Here is a 24,558-nt window from a genome sequence, read left to right as displayed (position 1 = left end):
GGCCTTGCCTTTCCTGCCATGATAGAACATGTTTCCTCAAGCTGTGAACCAAACTCTTCCTTCCTTAATTGCTTTTGGTCAAGTATTTGCCACAGCAACAAGAAAAGTAACTAATACATGTGGTTTTTCTAGAATAGACTTGAGTTCCCAAGATGAAAAATTGGCCTCTGTGCAAAGACTAATAATTCTCAAGCTCAGTTTTAGACCATTGTATGATACTTGGTGTTTAGGGGCTGCTAGTTATATAGTAAACTGTTCCTAGGCCAGAAAGCATGCCCAAATGCTCCCTGGACCTATGAATGGATACCACAGGGGAAGAGAAAGGAGAAATGTGAATTAGAACTGGACAAGCAGTTGTCTGGATATCTAGAGGTGGACACAGAGTCTCTTAACCATCAGTTTACAGCAATACCTTTGAGAAAGCAGTAACACTCCCTCCCTCTCACTGAAACAAAGGCATTGAAATGCTCTGTTCCTGACAGAAGTTCACCCAGGAGATCCTGCCGTGCCCCACTTCCCCCCACTTTGCACCCTGTTCATCTTTGTCCTGTAAGGTGAATTTGTTTTGACAGTGTTTCTTGGGGATGAACCCTTGGTCTGCTCCCGTTGACCTTTTGCCGCCGGTTACACAATTCTGCCCTTCCCAGTTAGATTCAAAGCCTGCAATGCTGTTGGAGGGAACAAGCTTTCATCTCTGAGGAAGAGATGGAGTTTACTTCATGCTCAAGCAGGCAGCAGACAGCCCCATCTGAAACAGGAAGGCAAATAACACTCAAACCAGAATGACGAGAATGCAGTGGAAAAGTGGCAAAGGGCAAAGTCCCCGTGATTGGTAATTCTCTTTCATCCTTACCTCCTCTGAAACTGCCTTTCCTATTTTCCTGGTTTTTCATGTGAAGATATAAGGCTTAAGATGGGTAAACAGGGTCGGAAATCTATAGTTTGTCATTGTGCCCTGATTACCCATGATGGTAGGATCTTGAGTGGCAAGAGGAGACAAGCTGAGGGGCAGCTGTGGCCTCTTCCTTGATGGCACAGGGATATTCTATGTGGAATGCTGTTAAGTTTTACGTGTCTTAAATGTATGTTATCCTTCAGTATATGTTGACATTTAAAAGCTCTAATAATAATTTAAAAAAGAACATATTCTAGGTCTCAGTGGAAGTGCTTAAATGGAATGCAGATTGTCTGCCTTCAAAGCCCAAATATTTAAACAGAGCATAGTGCCTTTCATTTTATAACTTTTGGGTGCACCAGCTAATGTAAAGAATATGGGGTTGAATTCCCTAAATTCTGGCATTATTGCTGTCTGTATCTCCTCAGTGAATCAGACTAATTCCAGATACGGTGGGGCGAGGGCACCCACCCACTGCAGGGGACACATTCGTTATACACTTAAGAAAGAAAATGCTAACCCTGAGATACCAATAGCAGTTCTGCAGATTGAGCCAGGACTTGATTTCCAGAGTCCTTGGCTGTTGTCAATGATCTGGTAACCAAAAGTAAGTCTAGAGGTTTTTTTTCATCTTTTGTCTGGGGCTGGCATGCTGAATTGGACTAGGATTGGAAAACAGAGTAGAAAGAAGGCCAGCATTTGGTTCTGAAGTAACTGTTTCTTTGACCCATCTCAAAAAAAAGAAAAGGGCAGAAAACAGATAAATAAAAAAATTAGTCCATAAGACAATGCCCATCAGGAAGGCATATGACAATGTCCATCAGAAAGGCAGACTACACCAAGATGTGTAAAACCACCAGGGCTATTCAGAGAGGATGGCCAGAACCAAAGAGAGCAGAGTAAGAGTTCTCTGGCGTTTGCTTTGTTTGTTGTTAGTTGCTGTTTTTCTCTCCCAGAGGCACATTTGCATTACTTTTGAGGTTCTGTGCCATTGTGTAGGGCACCTCTGGTTGGAGATGCTCTGCAGGGCATCTCCAATGAGGTGTCTTTTCTCTAAGCATTTAAGGCTATGCAAGTGACATCTTACACAGAGGAATTTGCCATTCTGTAGGCTGTCTTTTTGCCTTGTTGACCATATCCTTTGCTCTACAAAAGCTTCTCATTTTCAAGAGGTCCCATTGATTGATTGTTTCTCTCAGTGTCTGTGCTACTGGTGTTATATTTAGGAAGTGATCTCCTATGCCAATGCATTCAAGACTACTTCCTACTTTCTCTTCTAGCGGGTTCAGAGTAGCTGGATTTATGTTGAGGTCCTTGATCCACTTGGACTTAAGTTTTGTGCACGGTGACAGATATGGATCTATTTGTAGCCTTCTACACGTTGATATCCAGTTATGCCAGCACCATTTGTTGAAGATGCTTTCTTTTTTCCATTGTACACTTTTGGCTTCTTTGTCAAAAATTATATGTCCATAGGTGTATGGGTTAATGTCAGGGTCTTCAATTCGATTCCATTGGTCCACATGTCGGTTTTTATGCTAATACCTAGCTGTTTTTATTACTGTAGCTCTATAGTAGAGCTTGAAGTCAGGGATCGTGATGCCTCCAGAGGTTGTTTTATTGTACAGGATTCTTTTGGCTATCCTGGGTTTTTTGTTTTTCCATATGAAGTTGAGTATTATTCTTTCCAAGTCTGTGAAGAATTGTGTTGGTATTTTGATGGGGATTGCATTGAATCTGTAGATTGCTTTTGGTAAAATTGCCATTTTTACTATGTTGGTCCTACCTATCCATGAGCATGGGAGATCTTTCCATTTTCTGACATCTTCTTCAATTTCTTTTTTCAGGGACTTAAAGTTCTTGTCATATAGGTCCTTCACTTGCTTGGTTAGTGTTACCCCAAGGTATTTTATGTCATTTGTGGCTATTATAAAGGGTGATGTATCTCTGATTTCCTTCTCAGCTTCTTTGTCCATTGTATATAGAAGGGCTACTGATTTTTTTGAGTTGATCTTGTATCCTGCTATGTTGCTGAAGGTGTTTATAAGCTTTATCAGTTCCTTGGTGGAATCTTTGGGGTCACTCAAGAATGCAATGGTCGAGAGACAGCTGGAACTGACCTACTCTGGTGATGGGATGGCCAAACACCCTAATAGTCATGCCAGAAACCCCATCCAATGACTGAGGGATCTGGATGCAGAGATCCATGGCTAGGCCCTGGGTGGAGTTCCAGGAGTCTAATTATCGAGAAAGAGGAGGGTTTCTATGAGCAAGAATTGTTGAAACCAAGGTTGGATAAAGCACAGGGACAAATAGCCAAACAAATGGAAACACATGAACTATGCACCAATGGCTGAGGGGCCCCCAACTGGATCTGAATAGGTGAGACAGTCGATTGGCTTGATCTGTTTGGGAGGCATCTAGGCTGTGGTACTGGGTCCTGTGCTCATTGCATGAGTTGGCTGTTTGAAACCTGGGACTTATGCAGGGACACTTGTCTCAGTCTGGGAGGAGGGGACTGGACCTGCCTGGACTGAGTCTACCAGGTTGATCTCAGTCCTCGGGGGAGGCTTTGCCCTGGAGGAGGTCGGAATTGGGGTGGGCTGGGGGAGGGGAGGGGGCAGGAGCGGGGAGAACAAGGGAATCCATGGCTGATATGTAGAACTGAATGGTATTGTAAAATAAAATAAAAGGAAAAAAATCGTATTTGTATTTCTCAAAGGCCCAGTAAAATGTTTATAAAAGTCTCTTGTGTGCTACCACCATGTGTCTCATAAAGCCTTTCATAGAGTATCTGACACACCTCAGACAAATATAGAAAAGTATGGAAATTCCACTAGCCCCTTTTCCATAGATACTGTCCAAGTTTCATAGACAAATAGTCTCCCTGCTTAGCTGTTGAAATATTTATTTGATGTCAGTTGGACTTTGGGAGGTTTTATCTCAGCCCGGTCATGGTTTTCCTTCCCTTTTGCAGAAGTTGCATAAACCTTTAGGTCAGAGAAGACCACTGTCCTAGTGCTGCTCAGAGTCACTTCCTCATACCTCCATCAGTGGCCTGAAATACTCTCTGTAGCTGCACAGAACTTTGCTCTAGACCCATTGCTTTAGTCCCAGACCGGGTTCTCATGGTGTCGCCTTTCTCTGCCTAAAAAGACAGACCTCATCTCTCAACAGGTGACAGTCCAGAATGAGTGCGCGCACACGCACGCGCGCGCGCGCACACACACACACCACACTTTGCTAAATGCAACTTTCAAATCAATGTTGACAAATGTAAGTAAAGCTCAAAGTGGAAATTATCATTGCTTATCACATGCCATCAGAACAGGCAAGAATGAAGAGATTGAGCAAATATTGTCAACCTGAAACTTGCTTTTTTCTGATGACGTGAAAGGACTCTTAAAAGATTATGAATGTGGTAATGAGATGATAATGATGTGCCCCTTATAGGGTGCTGTAAGGAGGAGAGAACTTGTCTGTGAAGCACTCAATGAGCATTATATGTGCAAGATAAGGCTTTAGCTTGTATTATCTACTTGTATAACCTTTTATTCATTACAAATACCCAGATGGTAGATACTCACCCCCATTTCCTAGATGTGGAAACTCAGTTTAGAGAAGTTCAAAGTTTTTGCCTGCAGGAAGAAGCAGCTGATTATAGGTCTAGATTTGAACCCTGGCATTCTAATTCTTTCAAGTACTGCTTAGAACTGACCTGAGTGCAGATTTCTGAGCTGGGTCTTCACTGGTAGAATGTGACCATGTGAGGCCAGTAAGGGATGTCCCGGGCTTCAGGACACAATGATCTTTGTACTGCAACATGACATGCTGTTGTGCTTGCTGACAACTCAATAAAGATCAAGTTCCAACTCTGGAAATGGAACAGGGGCCTGGTCTTCGTCTCTCACTCATACATATTTGTTTTCTTGCTATTCTTTGATGCTTGTTTCAGCATGTTGTTTCCTTAATGGTTTATGTTTGATTTCACGTATTTTTACTGCTTATTCATCTGTGAAAGTCTATAAGGTGAGGACATGGTCTATATTTGTGTTTCCTTTCTGTTTTATTTCCAACATGAGTAACATTCAAAACACTAATTTACCCAGTAATCCCAGACACTAATCTATCAAGTAGACACTGTGCACAGCTAATGGGAGGTCCGTGCCACAGCCACGCACAGTCACCCATCCTGCTGGCAGAGCACTGGTGGGCACTCACATTTTATGAATGAATATAGAATATTTGAGAATTTTGCCCTTGTTTCAGTCTCTATCTTGAGTCCATTTGTACTCTTTCCTTCCCTCACTTATGAACAACATGTTTTAAGCTATAGCTTATACATCTTAGAAATCTTTAAACTCCTTCATTGATAAGGATGGGATGACCACTTCAACGAGCCCTAGAATCAGAGCTGGCTGAATGAATTCTCTGGGCTGAGGTTCTTTTATATATTGACTTTTCTGGCTGCCTAAAATAGCAATTGAGGAATGTATTTATTGAAATTAAAAGATGGCTTTTAACAAATTAACCATTGTATCGCAAATTATTCTGCATTTGGTAAATATTGAAGAATGTAATAATTATTAGAACCTTAATTAGTGTTAATAATTTTCTCTGCAGCTGATACTTTGAAAATGTAAATAAAACACATACTCAAACATTAATTTAGAAGTCAATCTAATCACTCTATATTTCTTAGAGTACAGAAGGGAATCAATAGTCATGTCTATTCTAGATTCTCTATGCCTGCCTGATTGCACATGAAGCACAAACACTTAAGTGTTTTCCTAAAGAGACATCCCCATTCCCACGGTTTGGTTTGTAATTAAGTCTGCAATGTACAACAGGTGGATTCCTGAAGATTCGGGAGGTATTGAGGGAGCCTGTCTCTATGGAAGATACATCTCAGTAGACCAAAGGGAAAAATCCATGCATTGAGTGCTTAGATGAAAAGGTGGGTGCAACTGAAATATCATTTCTGTTGCTGTGCTGTAATACCCCAACGTAATGCTGCTTTGAGAAGAAAAGGTGTATTTGGCTTTCAATTTCAGGTTATAGAGTCTATCAACACAGTCAAGGCAGGAACTCCAGGAAGCTACTTGTATCACAGTCAGGAGTATTGAGCCAGGAATGAACACACGATTATTTGCTTAGCATACTTTTTTCAACACTCACATAGTTCATGGCTCAGCCCATGAATTGTTAGTGCCCACATCCAGGGTGGTTCTTCTTACCTCACTTAACTCAGTTATGAAAATCTACCAAAGCATGTCCACAGGCCAAGGTTCACTAGACAATACCTCACTGAGACTGTTTCCTAGTGATTCTAGATTAGGTCAAGTTGACAAGACTGACCATCACAGGAGAAAAGTTCTTAAATCTACACAGCAGGACACAAATGTATGAACAATTCAACTTCAGGCTGGAGGAAACAATTTTCTTGGACACAATGTATTCTTTTGAAGGGTGACAGATCCTTTAGCCTGTGGGGGAAAAAGATTTTAGCATGAAAGGTTGAAGTCAAAAGTGTCTTTAGTCAACATTTTAACAAACAGAACAGTAATAATAACAATTATAATAACAACAACAATAGTAACTAACATTGTAATCACATAGAATTCCAATGGAGATTGTGTTTTACAATAAAGATTAATACATTAAGCCTGAATCACCCAGTTTTTAAGAATTATTTATCCCTTTTTTCCTAAGGTCTTAGAAATAATATTTTAAATACTAAACCAATGTAGATGTAACCATCTTGTTAAATAAGAAACACAGAGCCAATGCAAAGATGAAAGCCCAAGAGGTCAGAGCAAAGCTAAGAGCTAAAAACCTTACCCTTCACTGCCACTTCTGTCCTCCTCAGCAAGAGAGCTACTTCCTATGTGTTTGTCCTTTTTATTGACTTTCTATTCTGACTTTTCATTAGTTGTGAACCCAACCACATGACCTCTTCGTCATTGTCCATCTATACAGACCTCCAGGTCTTCTATGGCTGGTATTGAGATTAAAGGCATGTGTCTCCATGCTGACTGTATCCTTGAACACACAGAGATCCGCCCAGCTCTGCCTCCCAAGTGCTGGGATTAAAGGTGTGCACCACCACTGCCCAGCTTCTGCTATGGCTTGCTATTAGCTCTGACCTCCAGGCAACTTTATTTATTAACATACAAATAAAATCACATTTCAGTACAAATAAAATATCACCATAAACCAATACTTGTATTAATGTTAAAATTTTCTCATAGAATCAGTCAGTCTTATCTGGTATCATGACCTCAGCTTATCATGCTGAATTTCCAACACCCACTTTCTTAGTATGTTGAAGAAGGAGGATGAATGGAAAGGATATGCATACAGCAAGATGTTTGTGGTTCCTTCTGGAACTAGTGTTCTAAGGCTTGTAGTAGAATATTATTTTAAGATGTGTTACATTTGTTCGTGCTGTGGAACATTTGTTCAATGATGCAAAGACGTGTTGCATTCTTTTATGCTGCGTTTGTTTAACTCTGTGAAGCTGTGTTACTGTGCCTATCTAAAACACCTGATAGTCTAATACGCTGAATGGCCAATAGCAAGGCAAGAGAAAGGATAGGCAGAATTGGGAAGCAGAGAGAATAAATAGGAGAAGAAATTTGGGAGGAAGAGAAGAAGGAGCAAGAAAATAAGGAGAGGAGGACGCTAGGTGCCAGCCACACAGCCAGCCACAGAGTAAGACTGAAAGTAAGATATATAGAAGAAAAGGGAAAAGCCCAGAGGCAAAAGGTAGATGGGATCATTTAAAGTTAAGGAAAGCTGGCAAGAAACAAGCTAAGCTAAGGTGGGCATTTATAAGTAAAAATAAGCCTCTGTGTGTGATTTATTTAGGAGCTGGGTGGTGGCCCCCAAAAGACCAAAAGAGCAAGAACAAACAACATAGACTGATGCAGAAGTTGCAGATACTGAATTAGGAAACAACTTTACACTGTGCTGCAATAGATAATAAATCTCTCCTGAATTAAAAAAAAAATCATTTTGCTGGCCTTGAATGCACTCATATCAAGTCTATAAATGCTGTCTTAACTCTCTCCAGAACTCACAGCTACTCTTGTCAGTGCTGATTTGTGACTATGAGGTTGATACGACAACCATTTTTTTCAAACAATTATGTAACACATGGTTTAGTTGATATGAATCAGAGCTGATAGAAGTAGTTTTTCAATCCCCACCTCCCCCATGTGTGTGTGTGTGTGTGTGTGTGTGTGTGTGTGTGTGTGTGTGTGTGTATGTGTGTGTGTATAAGCAGGAAAAGACCTAACAACCTTCATGGAGGTGCCCTAGCAATTCCATTTTTGCTGAATATGTTTTTATGGCATTCTGCATGTAAGTGGAAGATTATTAGAGTCATTCACTTAAATGTGTGAGTTATTACAGGGGAAAATCCATTGCATGTATACTTCTGTCACATAGGTGTGTGTGTGTGTGTGTGTGTGTGTGTGTGTGTGTGTGTGTTCATCTTGTAAACTGGAAGATGTTGCTCTCATTGGTTGATGAACAAAGCTGCTTTGGTCTATATCAAGGCAGCTTAGAGCCAGGCAGGAAATCCAAGCAGAGATACAGGGAGAAGAAAGGTGGAAAGAGGAAATACTGCAAGCCATTGGAGGAACAAGATGTAATAGAACACAGGTAAAGCCATGAGACATGTGGCGATATACAGATTAATAAAAATAGGCTAATTTAAGATGTAAGTGTTATCTAGCAATAAGCCTGAGCCATAGACCAAACAGTTTGTAATCAATATTAAGCCTTTGACTGGTTATTTGGAACAGGTGGGTGGGAGAGAATTGTGAGTCTACATTTGGCACCCACTGTAGGGCACTGATCAACATAGACCTGAGAAAGCTTAAAAAAGATTCTGAACACACAGATAGAGAGCCTCACTGGACCTTCCAGTCTTGTAGTCTCGTGCCAGCAGCAGTGCAGAGAAGCATCTCCTGACAGCTGCTTGGGAGATGGAGCTGGCTGCCAGGCGCCAGGAGCTGAGAGGTGTGGCAGGCTCCCACAGTCTCTCCCACAGGTCCCAGTACCAAGAGAACTCTCCTAGCCACTGCCTGTGGGCTTAAACTATCAGCACAAGCTCTGCCCGCGCTCTACATGGGGGATTTAGGTTTTTGCTTAGACGGATAAAAAGGCATCCATCCAGGAGTCCAATTGACGAGAGAGAGGAGGGATTCTATGAGCAAGAGATATGGAGACCATGATTGGAAAAAGTACAGAGACAACTAGCCAAACTAGTGGAAACATAGCTGAGGAGCCCCCATAGTCCTGGACTAGGACCTCTGGATAAGCGAGACAGTTGTTTAGCTTGAACTGTTTAGGGGCCCCCGGGCAGTGGGACAGGAACCTGTCCCTAGTGCATGAACCGCGTTTTTGGAACCTAGTGCCTATGGTGAGATACTTTGTGCAGTCTTGGTGCAGGGAAGAGGGGCTTGGACCTGCCTCAACTGAATGTACCAGGCTCTACTGACTCCCCATGGGAGACCTTGCCTTGGAGGAGGTTGGAATAGGGAGTGGGCTGGGGGGAAGGCTGAGGGTGGGAGGAGGGAGGACAGGGGAATCTGTGGTTGATATGTAAAATGAATAGAAAATCTCTTAATAAAAAAAGGAGAAAAAAAGCAGATTCAGATGAAAAAAAACCTCTAAATGAGTCACAGTATGTTTAAAATATATTCGTAGTCTTGAAAGACAAAACAGATATTATAGACAGTCATAAAAAGAAATATATAGTTTTAAAATGATAAAATAAAATCCTTAAAAAGGAAATAAAATAATATAAAAAAAGCCAAGTAATGATGGAAAATACAGAGAATCTGGATTGTGTATATTACTATGTTTTCTTTGAATTTTTTGACTGTTAATGAACTACCTACAGAAAGACATTTGATTGTGGGGGCTGCTAAGCTAAGCCAACATATAAATTTTAAAGGTATTTGAAATTTGAAATTTGGGTCTAAGGATATGTTGCTTTGGAAAAGAGGTTCTGCTTTTGTTTCCACAGAAGATGAGAAGCTGTGGATTCATTCCAGGTTAATATGGTTCCGTCAAGGAAGACCCCCTGAGAGGTCTCCAACAGGAGCGATGGCCCAGATGATTCAATATCCAGAAGTTTCAAGGCAGCTGGCTGAAATGATCCAGCCTCACAGACTACTACAGCCAAAATTTAACATAATTCTAAATTTTCTCAGGATACCTATAAGATTACCAGCACCACCAAACAGCAGGGAGTAGTATAGAAAACTACGCCCAAATTCCCAAAATACTGTTTATTAATGTTTGTTTTCATTTAAAGGGGGTTGGTTATAAATGGTTAATGGTCATAGTCAATCTCTTTCTAAAGAAAAAAGAGGGATATGATATAGAAATAATTTAAAAAGAGGTAGATTATTGAATCTACTTTAATTCAAAACATAACTGCTAATTTTAAAACACTCTACATTGGTATGGGTTTTGGTTTATTGATACAAATTTAAGGTCAATTTTGTTATGCTATATGTATATTTCTGTTCTTGTTTATACAACTCATTTAAAATGTAATATATAGGTAAAATACAAACTAATAATCATCTGTAATAGTCAAACTTATAGTCATGTTAGTTAGGTTTTATAGATATGTAGAGATATATTTCAGATTGATAGGTAATCTTTAAACACTTCAAAGACCTACAGAATATGGTATTTAAAATGTTTTAAGAACTTAGACTTTTCTGGACAGTGAGACATGTCTGCTCCTAGCAGCACTAATTACTTCAAAGAAGATAATAGGTGTAGCATGAAACTTAAAGAGTCTTATTAATAAAATCAAACCCAGAGCCAGGTATTGGGGTGAATGCTGGAAGATCAGAGAAGCAGAACAAGCCACAGCCGCCTCACCTTGCCAATTCCTCAGTTGATCCTGTTTCCTCAGACTGAAAGCCTCTGAGTCCTCATCCAGAATGAATCTCAACTGAACTGTTGCTCAGAAGCCTAAAAGCTTAACCAACTCTAGTTCCTGGTCCTCACACCTTAAATACCGTTCTGCTCTCTGCCATCACTTCCTGGGATTAAAGGCTCACTTTCTGGGATTAAAGGTGTGAGTCACCATGCCTGGCTCTTTCCAATGTGGCCTTGAACTCACAGAGATCCAGAAGGATTTCTGCCTCTGGAATGCTAGGATTAAAGGCATGAGTGTCACCATTTTCTGGCCTCTGTATCTAGTGGCTGTTCTGTTCTCTGACCCCAGATAAGTTTATTAGGGTGCACAATATTTTGGGAAACACAATATCACCACAAATAGGCATCAAAGAAACTTGTTGTGGAGTTTGATTTCAGTATGACAAGGGATAGCCATTTGGGCAAGAAACTACTCCTGCCTGGACTGACTGCTTGACATTATGTTGTATAAACTGGACATGCAGGACTCATAGGAAGATGACCCATGAACTTTGCCAAAACAAGGCAAGATGGTCCTTCAGGTTCCTGCTTCACAGAAGAAACTGCCAGACATTCTGAAGGACACAGAGGAAAGTGACTGATGAACTTTGCCAAAATAGGTGGGATAGTTCTTCAAATTTCCTGCTTCACTGAAAAGTCTGCCAGACACTCTATGCCTATAGGCTGAAGATGGCTGCCCCAATGTTACAATAGAACTTTGGGCGACTATACAGGCAGCCAGATGTCTCTTGTCATTTTTAGAGTTTTGGAAGTTGCTTGCAATGTGCTTCCTGTTTACTCAAATAATATTATATCCTTCTGGGTTCTTTGATGTAGCTGAAGAATAGATAGTTATAGTTTTACTTAGTTATGATGAAAGATATATTAGATGTAAAACTTTAGACTTACAAAGATAGAATAGATGATGGAGTGCTTTCTTTAATTCTGCCAAATACAAATGGACTAGATATTGTGACTGTAATTCTTGCTCAATAATCGTTTTGTTATATATAATTTTTACTATATTAAAGTTAAAACCTTCCTTTTTATTTAGACAGAAAAGAGGAAATACTGTGAGATAGTCTTTCTGTACACTGTGAATATGTGTTGCTCTCATTAGTTGATGAAAAAAGTTGCTTTGGCCTGTAACAAGGCAGCTTAGAGTAGGAAATCCAAGCAGAGATACAAGGAGGAGAAAGGTGGAGAGAGGAGCCGCTTCAAGCCACTGGAGGAACAAGATATAATAGAACACAGGTAAAGCCACGAGACATGTGGTGATACATGGATTAATAGAAATGGGCTAATTTAAGATGTTAAGAGCTAGCTAGCAATAATCCTGAGTTATAGACCAAACAGTTTGTAATTAATATTAAGCCTCTAACTGGTTATTCGGGAATAGATGAGCAGGAGAGATTTGTGAGTTTACATGTGGATATCATGGATTTTGTAGGATTGAATTATTTTTAACTAACTCTGTTTTTGTGTGTGTGTGAGAGAGAGAGAGAGAGAAAGAAACTTTGATGTTTTACCTTTGTACTTATCTTATGTGACATGCATATACATAAATTAAAATAAAAAAATAAAGAGACAATAAAAGTTTTGCTCAAGGCATGTACTAATTTACAAATAACACCTGAAAATAATGAAGGCTGGTCAGCAGAGGACCAGGACAGGAAAGTAATCTTAGGATGCAAGAGCAGATAAGGGCTGATGTCTTCATAATGCTTCAGAGTAACATAGTCTATCCAAACTCAAGAGAGGAGGAAAGCATGGTGTGTTAGCCATTGGAGGGTGCAGCACTAAAATAGATGGTCCTTGCTTTGCTCTAAGAACCATCACTGACCTCTGCCACTCATCCATCCCAAGTCACACAGAGCACCTACCTTCCCCTTTGCTGTGTAGTAAACATTAAATACCACTGCACCCAAAGAGCAACCAACATGCTTGATAATTCATCAGCAGTGGCAAAGCCGGCTGTCTCCGTGTAATGCAAATTGATTTGGATTCCAATTGGCTCCTGTCAACCCACTTGAATTCTTGTTGTTTTCTTTGCAGTGTGAGGGTGGATTGTGAGTTACTTCCCCACACCATCGGCTGAAAGGCCTTTTCCTCCGCTGCTCTGCTGCGGGATCACCTGTGCTGCTGGTGGTGTATCTGTGTGTGTGCCTGGGTTGAAGTGCTCAGTGTCAACCCCGCTCTCAGTGTGCACTGCTTTGCAGGGAGCCTTGCTGTTTGGTGACACAAGTTGTTCAGTGTTGTTCTTCCTTGGCTGGGCCCCGTACATGTCTCCTTCCATCTCGAAACCAGTTTGGCAGCAATAGTGACATTTTAATGTCCTTGGATTATTAATGTATTCTTATCATCTACTGTAATAAAATATAAACATTTCAGCATAAAGTATGAAATGCCTTTACAACCTGGCTCTGGCTTCTTGCCTGGCCACATTTCTGACCATTCTCCTCCTCTCCTGCATACATTCTGCAGTAATCCCAAATAAATTTCTGCCCCGTGTGCTTATTGTTAAAAAAGGAGCTCATGTTTTTATGTTTTTCCACATTCTTTTTCCCTCCTTCAAAAAACAATGTCCTCCACTGCTGTCTTCCTGGAACACTCACACTTATCCTTCAGATCTTTGTCCTCTAAGTTTCTGTGGAATAAGGACAATGGTCAGCACAGGGACGATCAAGGCCTATTACACTCTGTATATATCCCCATTAAAAATAGAATATCATACTGCAGTACCACAAACCACTAATTTTAAAATTTTGCTCATTTAATTTTGGGACAGGGCCTCTGTCTCAGTCTTGCCTCAAACTCCTGATCCTCCTGCCTCCACTTTCTGAGCACTGGGTTCAAGTATGCAGCACCATGCTCCGTTTATGTGGTGATGAGGATAGCTTTCTGGGCCTCATGTATTGTGCCTCATAGATGTAGGTAAGGGTAGACTCTACCAACTGTGCTATATCCCTAGCTCAAACTACCAAATTCTGGCAAAGATTAATGACAGGCTTTTAGAATGTCCCCAAATATGTGGTCAGTAGGATAATTGAAACAAACTATTTGCAAGCATATGTCAAATCTAAGACATTAGCATAGATTACTAAATGATAAATAATGAGCCAATTACTGTGATAAACATGGCATCGCTGAGTGAAATTATTTTATAGTTACTAGTTACTTTCTTTTTTTATCTAGTCAACATATCAAATTCTTAAGGACTTATCCCAATACAGAATACCCTTCAAAATGAGAGTTCTAGTATCAATGCTACATCATAAGTAACAAAGAAACACAGACCACTGAGAAATCCAAACTACCTTCATGACTAACAAGCCATAAACAAATGAGCATTGTGTGTTTATGTAAAGTAAGTCATTAAAATATTACAAAACGCACTTCAAAGGCACTTTCTGGCTGATCTAATGTGAGTCTAGCTTAACTCAGATATCACCTTTGGAATGATCTGTCAAAGATGCTTTATTTATGTGTTGCTCAGGGAGAAAATACTTCTTCATAATAGCTTCAGTCAAAATTGCAAAACACATTTTTCTGTCCATTGGAAAAATATTGTGGTAGGACAGAACAGTGAACCAGAAGTGGGCTTTTGAGACATGTCACAGTCTCTGCTCTGTGACATCCGGACACAAAAGTATTTTGTGTCTTTACATGCCTGTCCTCCTTCCCCTTCCCTCCTGTAGGCCGTTGTCAGAACTGCAGAGGATGTATAGGTGGTGCTCACGGGTGTAATGATGGGACAGTGGGCAGTGAGAACCATCCAGCTCTCCTTGTTGTGTGGGAGTGGGTGGGGCTGCTGAGGAAACAACATTACAGTGAATGAAGGGATTGTCTCGTCGGGCTATGTGAGGTGATATACACAGATGATTGTAACAGTTCAGCAAGATGTTCCAGGCTTAGGAACCAGGAGTGTTTATCGTGGGGCGGAGATGAAAGAGCTGATGGAGAACTATTTATGAGGCAGCTGAGTATTGGGTCCTGTGACTAACTTCTACATAAAGTACAAGACAAGGGAAAGGCCCCTAGCTCAAGGATTGGGTAAAGAGAGGTCCTCTTAAAGGGAAGGTGGGTACCAAGAAGAAACATGTAGCCCTGAAATCACCAGTTGCCTCTGGGGCTGAACTATGAGAAATAAAGAAAAAATTTCAGAAAGGGTGATTGGGTTAGCATGGCTAGACCATTTTGTGATGTTGGAAAATTAAACTGTACCATGGAACCCTGACTTACATCTGTTCTTCACTTAAAATTCAAAAGCTCTTCACAAAAATCTGAAACTCACAGGTCCCAATGAACTTAGAGCAGAAATAATATACCAGTGAGGATCAAATCACATCACTTTTCAGGCTGTTGGAAAGCTACCACATTTGCACCCATGCCATCTAATTAGTAACTAATCTAAAAGTTTTTAGCTTAAAAATGGGGGCTGTGATTCTTTTATCATGCATAGACCTTTCCTCCTCCACATTGCATTTCTATTCATGTTCATATCCACATGATCGGCTCTGACACTAGAGCCAAGACACTAGTTGGAGGGAGAGCACACCACCACTTCAAACTCAAGGGAAGTTCAAAAACATTGCTCTCAAAACCCCAGGACTGTGAAAGTAATTCTTACTGGAAAATATGGAACAAAACAAACATCTTTCTTTATAGTCATGAAAGAGCAGAATGTGTGAAAAAGGAGTTTGGTGCCCCTCCCATTCAGCTTTAGTGTCTGAGAAGAGAATCTCAGCTGAAGAAATGCCTAGATCAGAATGGCCTGGGGGGGGTGGGTGTCACTGTTCACTGAGGGTGTACTATCCCTAGACCGGTGGTCCCGAACTGTGTAAGGAATCAGGCTGAGTATGAGCTCACATTCAAGCCGGCTAGTGAGCACCGAGGCTCCTGTTGTACTGTTTTGACTGTGAACTGAGTTCCTTAATTAGAGATAACACAGTGTAGAATGGCAAGCGAGTCTCCCTTCAAATTTCTGCTTGGAGTTCCTACCTTCATTTCTCTCACTGATGAACTATGACCCGGACTTATAAGCCAATAAAGCCCTTTCCTTACCTAAGTTAATTCTAGTTGGGATATTTTATTGTAGCACCAGAAGGGAAGAACAATGCTGTCATGAATCTCTGCACAAATTCTTTCAAATTCCATGAAGCTGCAAATGTTTCCCAGTTGTGGTAGCATTTGAAGAAAAAATAAAGGAAAATAGTTTTTAAATCTTTAATCATAAGCATGTGTGTATGTACATGTGGATGTGTGCACATGAATGCAGATGCCTGCAGAGGCCAGAGCTGTTGGATCTCCCTGCAGCTGGAGTTACAGGTAGTTGTGAGCCACTTGACATGTGTGCTGAGAACTGAATACAAGTCCTCTACAAGAGCAGTGTAGAATGCACTTAACCATTGGACCATCTTTATGGCCACAGAAGAAGCACTTTTAATCAGTACACATATATAAACAATAAGTTTAATTGTTTACTGCATTCTTTTCTCTCTAAGTATGCATTTAAAATATTTTCCATAGGATAAAAAATAAGCCTCTACTGATATTGTTTCTCTGTGTGTAGTATGTTTATGTGTTTGTGTGCACATGTGTATATGTACATGTGAAAGCCAGAGATTATGTTGAGTGTTTTCCTTTGTCATACTCCACTATGAATTCAGAGCACCCTGGCTAAACTGGCTGGCCACTGAGCTCTGTCGGAGCCTGTCTCTGACCCTCCTCACCCACCACCTCTTGCACTAGGATGACAGATAATGCCACTACACTTGGCTTTCACAAGGGTGATCTGAACTTAGTTCTTCTTGATTGCCTGGTAGGCACTTACTGATTGAGACACTTCCCTATTCCTACTCATATAATTTTTATAAGAATATAAGGTTCTACTGCTATCAGTCTTATTTTTCATACAGAAGAATGACTTTTTAGGAGTCAATCATGTTACTGAGGATTTTTTGTTTTCATAGCATGATATAGAATTTGTTTACTTCACTAATATCTGCCCAGAAAACTCATTTTTCTTCCTTTGGAAATCTTCAGGAGCACTATCTGCCCAGAAAACTCATTTTTCTTCCTTTGGAAATCTTCAGGAGCACGTGTTTTAGAGGACATCTGGAAACAAACAAATAGTGAACAAAAAATCAAAATCTTCCCTTCCATTGGTAGTGTGTCTCTTTAGATGATTCACCGCATGAGAAGCTAGCATGATGGGGAATTAGGAAATCATAGGACTTCAGTTTTCTCATTTGTCAGTTACATAAACTGTTATACCACAATTCTCAAATGAACATTTACTTCTAGGGAATTTCATTAAATGTTATTTCCATTCTTGTCTGGATGACACAGAACCTTAGAAAGTCAATATTGTGTCCGGCGATCTTAGATTTATTAAGCATTATTTTCATTATGTCATGTTTTAATATCATTCATTGTTCCTAAAAATCTGTTGCTTGTGTAACCTTCAATATTGGTTTATTCAGTTCTTTAATCTTCCATGAAAGCAAAACTACTGGATAATTAAACATGAAGAAATATGTTGGGGCTCTTTTAAATATCAAATTTTAAGTTTCATACATGTGGGATAAGTTGAAAGTATTAGAATAATGCTTGAAGCTAACTCATTTTCAAAAAGAAATGTCCTTATGTGCATACATATTTCATCAATTCTTCCTTTTTTCATGACATCTAACTGTAAGCATTCATGATTTACAATTCTTTGAAAATCCTTCCAAGGTGTGACTACAGATGAGGAATATTTCAAAGGCAAATGCATGGGCAAATAAATAGTGATTCCTTTTTGTAATAATGGGTTAATATAAGAAGAGAAGATCCCTAGAATCACTCTCATAGAATGGTGATAGATGATGATGATGATGATGCGTGCATGCGCGTGAGCACGCAAGAGAGAGTGCACACACACACACACACACACACACACACACACACACACACACGCTCTTAGCTTTGCTTACTCAATCTGCAAAATAGCCAGATCACAAACTCCCCATTCTTTTTTTTTACAAATTTAAAACATTAATTTGTTTTATTGAAAACATTTACCTACATAAATATGAACACCTTACAGTTAATATATGTATACAAAGGCACATGCATTCACCTACATAGATATATTTTTGTTGTATATATAGAAGAAATATACTGATATTTTAATTGTTAATTCTAGATTGTAAGCACTTAGAGGCAGAGACAGAAGGAAGAGTCACTTTTAACACACACACACACATGTTATTTTTGAAATGCTTGCCACATGCAAATCTTCCCTTTATAATGCAAAACTGGCTGGGATAATTTAAAAATGTTTATGTGGAAAATAAATTCTGCAAAATAGTATATGTGCTATTACATAGCTATAAAATTTATAGAATAAAATATGTAAATATAGTTCTAAAATCTACTTGAAATTTAACTGGATAAATAAAATGATAGACAATTATGGAATGCAAATCTGTGTCTTTAGAGGACTTTTTAAAAGCTTCTTTTAAATTGCTTAAGGAGTTCTTTTCCAAATTTTAGTTCCAAAATTAATTTGTTTTGCTCACTTTTTTTTTTAACCAATAGTGTATTTATATGAAAGCCTTTCAAAATTTAACAAATTCTGGGCTTTCAGTACCTTAATGAGAATTCTAAACAGCCTTTCATATTAGAAATAGACGATGTCTTAACTTTCTATTAAAAATACCTTCTAAAATACTGTAATATTGCCTATAATTTTCTAATTAGCGAGAAAGAGGGGGGTTTATATGAGTAAGAATTGTTGAAACCAAGTTTGGATAAAGCACAGGGACAAATAGCCAAACAATGAAAACACACGAACTATGAACCAAAGGCTGAGGGGCCCCCAACTAGATCAGGCCCTCTGAATAGCTACCCACACCCTCATGATGGTGTTAAGAAGAAGTATAAAGCCTACAAAAGTTAGCCTAAAGACAACAAAAAGCAGAGAGAACACAATCATAAAAGCCCTCTTTTAACAACTCAATATGGTGAACATCTTATTTAGCACCATGAACTAGAGCGTGTCGGAGTGGAAGAGATGACTCAGTGGTTATAGGAACATATTTATGTTTTTGAGGACCAGAGTTCAGTTCCTAGCACCCACCTGGTGACTCACAACTTCCTATAACTTCACACACACACACACACACACACACACACACACACACACACACACACACACAGAGAGAGACAGAGAGATACATGCACACATGCACATCAAAGGGAAATCTTTTAAAAAGAGTTGTTGATGAGTTTAAACAGGAAAATAAATCTAAAGATGCACTGAGAGGCTGCAGAACAATTGGAGTGATTTGAAATTCCCCGTTCTTTATAATAAGGGTCTTTCAGAGCATGATCTCTGAATTCTACTAGTTTTAAATTTTTGCTCTATCATTTATCAGATTTACAAATTTATGCAAGTCATTTCCTAAATGTCAGTTCCCTCTTAAAGGCAGTCAACAGTCTAGTGGCTCCTTCTCAGATTGACAGAACAGTGAGTGAAATGCTTCATTTCACATGTTTATTTAGTGTGGTGCTTCTGGCGTGGTAATCAATCAAATCACAGCTATTATAATTTCAATCATTATTACTATCAATACTCTTTGACTACCTTTGAAATAGTTTTAAAAAGAAAAATTGAACCCTTTTATGATGAGCATGTCCTCTGATTAAAAGCTTCATGGAATTCACAGTGAAGAGACTGGAGCATCCGTTAGCATGCACCTCTTGGCTCCTCTGAGCTGCTCTGAGCTCCCCTGGGCTGTTCATTGTGCAAGCATATACCACAGTCCTATCAGACTGAAAATTCACATCAAGACCAAGTGTGACACTATTGGTACAAATATCTCAACTAAACCTAATGACATTGAGAGAATATCTAAAAGTGTCAGATTTATCATCATTAAATCTATTTTCTGAGCACTGGAGCCTTGAAACTATTTTCTTCAGCAAATCCTCTTCTAACACAGGAATGGCAGAGGCAAAATAAGGATGATAATCACTATCTAGTTAAAAGAAAATGGAGGGCATTGCTATGATAGAAACAACTGGACACTCACGTAGACTTGACCTGCTCAATTTACACATTTCTCTCTGCCTGCACAGTCCCCACTTCTCATCCCTGCTGGCTCGGGGCTCACAGTCACAGTGTTGAGCAAAGCTTATCTGCAGGAAGGAAGCTGAGCCTACAAAGGCTGTGAAAGGACGTGTTGGAGACCAGCAGCCGTCAGTGACACGGAGAAGCTCGGGTCCGAGCCGCAGATGCAGGCTGTGCTGGGTAACATGAGGGCGGAAGGTGGGGTACCCCTTCTTGGGACATGATCAACAGTGTCAGTTTGGGAAGAGCTAGTCATTCAGCTGCAGGCTCTGTAGGTAGGAAGGCCTGCTCAGCTCTGCAGGGTAGATGTGCAGGAGGCCAGCTCAGCTCAGCAGGCTCTCCTCTCTTCCTCTTCCAGCCTTACTCCTTCCTGTTGTTTATAACAACACGTTTGCTTGCCTGGACGTGGACTTGGACAAAAAAGGTTGCCTTAATCCAAAACTGATTTTTTAAAAATATTTACTTCATTATTTTTTGAGAATTTCATACGTAAATGCTGTAATTTACATCATTCCTACCCCTTTTCACCATTACACTTCCTGTGTATCACCCTCACTCCCTCCAACTATATGCCCTCTTCTTTAATTATTGTTACAAATATACACACATACACACATTTGTTTACACAGGGGCAGCCTACTGAGTCTATTTAGTGTTGCTCATATGTATATGTGTTAGGGATCACCACTTGGAGCTGTATAACCTATTAATGGACTCATCACTAGAGGAGAATGATTCTGCTTCTCTCAGCAGCCATGAACTGCCCACAGCATTTCATCTAGGGGTGAGTGCGGCCTTGTTAGATTTCTTCTATCCATGTTGGGGCAGCCACCGCTATTGCCATTATCCATCCAGATCTTGCTTAGGTGAGCATGGGTTTAAAATCCATGGGTGTTGCCCCCTGTCGTAGCCAGAAGACAGTATCATATCCTGTAGCAGACATCCTCTTTGCCTATGTACCCTGAGCCTTGGACACAGGGGTTGTGTTGTAGATGTATCAAGTGGAGATGAGCACCCTGCAGGCAGCTGTCCACAAAGACCCTTGAGCCACTTGCTGCATGGACACACGAGAAGGACTAACCCCTTTTTACAAATCTCCTTTTTACAGTCGGGTTGCGGCAGTGGCAAGGCACCTGCCATGGCATGAGTGTGGAGGTCAGAGTGGAAGTTGCAGGAGTTGAGTCCCCCTTTCACTGTGTGGCCCTTAGAGACTGAACTCTAGGCTTGGCAGCAGGCACCTCGCCCACTGAGACCCTCCTAGGAGTTCTTTATCTCCAGCAAGTACAATGTGCAAAAATAGAAGCCATCAGCTTATCATTGTATTTTCATTTGATTCAGTTGCTTTAAGGACCCTTGGAAAACTTAAGCATTGTTCTTTTATGGAGTACAGTCCAGTAAACTACTCAAGGAAACTTGTGAAACTCCTAACATTCCTGGAATGTTTGCGTCATGTGTCCTTCTACAGCCATCCGAGAGGAAACTCACCCGAGAGAAATATATTTTGTGGATGCACACATATGTGCATGTCCATTCAAGAACTTCAGGTTAAACCCTCGCTTTGAAAAAGACTTCTGATACATGGCATAATACAATTACTTATTCTGAGGATTTCAAAGAGAGAGATTTGAGTAAAATGAAGTGACAAATTTTATTGCATTTGTTATTTTACCATGTTCAATAAAAATAAGCTAAAGTCAGATCACAAATGATCACATTAATTATTTCTTTTAACGCTCTCGTGAAGAATTTTCAAGGGCTGCAGGCAACACTTCACACATGTAATTGTTTCTATATTCTTTTAGAAGAAAATATGTATTTTCCCTGGCTGCCAAAATATACATTTCACTCCTAGAAGAATTAATTTCTTGGTTTCATTTTTATATCCAGCCCCCACCCCCAACCAATTTCCATTTGCTTTGCTCAAAATCAGCATCTAATCTAGTTTTTAGGCTCCTGGGGATATGGTTACTCTATGGCAGTCTAAAGTGTTTCTATGTCATCATGGAAGTGACTGAGATCTCTGCATTTATCTCTTCTTCTATATTAAGCCAAATTTCTTATGAACTAGGATTTGAAAGTTTGATACTGAAGTCAGGCCCCACAGAGTGCGTCCTGCCTGATGTGGGATTTGCACTCTGGTGACACCGTGGTGACAGTCTTTCTGCTGTCTTGCCGTAAGAGCAGCTCATACTGGCCCCTGGGGTACATGGTCAGGGTGTGAGCCTTCCATTCTATTGCCCTGCTCATCCACCATGACCAAACGGTATTTTGTAAGACTTATTTTCTAATTTACATTGCCTTTAAAAAGGTATCAATTGAGGCCGGGCGGTGGTGGCGCACGCCTTTAATCCCAGCACTCGGGAGGCAGAGCCAGGCGGATCTCTGTGAGTTCGAGGCCAGCCTGGGCTACCAAGTGAGTCCCAGGAAAGGCGCAAAGCTACACAGAGAAACCCTGTCTTGAAAAAACCAAAAAAAAAAAAAAAAAAAAAAAAAAAAAAAAAAAAAAAAGGTATCAATTGTCCTAATTTGACCTTAATATTAAAATTATGATACTATATGGAGGACTTATAAAAATGCACCTAATGATAAAAATGACTGTTCAAAACACTATCAGCTTGCTTTCTTTTCCCTTCTATGAAATGCCTTTCTAAAGATGTGAAAAAATCTGTGTCTTAAAGTTACTCTAATAATGCATTTCTTTATGATTATGTTACCAATTTACACATAGTTGTGCACATTTGCTCAACATGGTTCCAACTTTTAGAGATTAGGTTTCCTTTATTCCTTCACATTTAATAGATAGGGCAGTGTATTTCCATGGCATTAAAGTGGGATGTGCGTGTAAAATATACATACATAGATACTTCTCGTGACCCAAGGGCTAACATCCCCTGCTTATTTTCTATTACTATTTCTGTCACTTTTTGTTCACCCGTGAAGTAACATTCTCCTGTAACATATATATTACAATTATTGCATTAATATACTGTATCATTAATACGTTGCTACATCGGATTCCACTGAACAATATATCCCCAAGGTCTCTCCATATTGCCGCACAGAGGTTTTCTTTCTTCTCTTTCACTGCTGCTGATTACTTTTTCATACGGAAGCAACCACATAATAATTCAAGCCATTGTATATTGTTTGGCATGTAGGCTTCTTCCAGCTTTTGTTACAAAAGAATAGTAAAGCAAATGGCTGTTTATGTGTCATTTTGAACTTGTCAGTGTATATTTACAAGAGATTCCTGGAAGCGGGATTGTTGGTTTAATGTATAGTGCATTTGTGCTTCTGATATATTTGACAAATCCTCCAAAGGACTCATATCATGTTACAGGCCAACAGCAGCCAGTTACTGACAGCCCCACCTACAGAACATGTGGACAGCTAGAGTGGGTGACCAATGACACTTCAATGTCATACTGTACGGAATCAAATATCTTGTCATATGAATAAGGGCTGTCTTTCGTATTCTTTTCTCTGACATGTCCACACATTTTAGCATGTTTTTTAAAAAATAAGAAAAAGCTCTGGCTTAGAAGTTGGTGGATTCATATTCCATTCTAGGTGCTTAATTCTAGTCTTGATCTCCAGGAAACCACAGCTGAGCATTGGTTTCTCTCTGCCTCCCAGTTTTGTTTTTTTTTTGTTGTTGTTGTTTTGTTTTGTTTTTGTGCTCACCTCTTGACCATATTCACTATTTTTCTAAAACTGAAGGCTGTGTAGAAATGCTTGATGAGAAATCCTAACAACAATCGAAAACACTAACTACACACACACACACACACAAAAATTAACAACCCCCCCCTCCCCTCCCAGAAATCTCAGCAACTTGGCTTCCTGAAGCTTCCGTGAGTCTGAGCAGTGGCTGCAGTCTCTGAGCTCATCCTCAGGGCACACAATTTCGATAGTTTGTTTTCTCAGGACTCTTCCTTTTAATAAATAAATAAGGAAATGGTAAAAACTCAGTCCTTTGAGAAGATTAGCCTTTTGACACTAGTAAATGGCAAAATTCTTTGTTGAGGAGATAGGACAGCTGTTTATGTAAGCAGACTCCATTCATCTTAATTATTGCTTTTGGCAGAGTACAAAGAGTTTAATCTTTCCAAAATCCCACTGTAACTTCTGCTACCTAGAAGGTTCAGCTACCCTGGTAAAGATCTTCATCAGCTACTTGCTGGAACCTGATGTCAATGTTAGCTGATATAGTTAGGTTGTTTGAAAAGCTACTTAAATGACTAATCTCAGAATTATGAGAAACATTGCAAATTTAAGTCCTTAAACAGAACTTAACGTATGTATGTTAATGTGTGTGTGTGTGTGTGTGTGTGTGTGTGTGTGTGTGTATGTGTGTGTGTGTGTGTGTGTGTGTGTGTGTGTGTGTGTGTGTGTGCTCGTGTGTTGACTAAGGTAGTAGACCAGTTGAGACCTTGGGTCTTAAGTAAGAATATTATCATGGTATTGCTTTACCTATGGAATCTTGCAGGTGCACTTATGAACATTTTTTAATTTCTAAAATACAATAAAGAGTCAAAGCTTTAGCTTTGACATGAAGTAAGATGATAAAAGGCAGTTTTAATTTCTCAAATGT

The sequence above is a fragment of the Peromyscus leucopus genome, chromosome 14, assembly GCF_004664715.2.
Source record: "Peromyscus leucopus breed LL Stock chromosome 14, UCI_PerLeu_2.1, whole genome shotgun sequence".
In the NCBI taxonomy this organism is placed as follows: Eukaryota; Metazoa; Chordata; class Mammalia; order Rodentia; family Cricetidae; genus Peromyscus; species Peromyscus leucopus.
Note: the sequence above shows the minus strand (reverse complement) of the source record.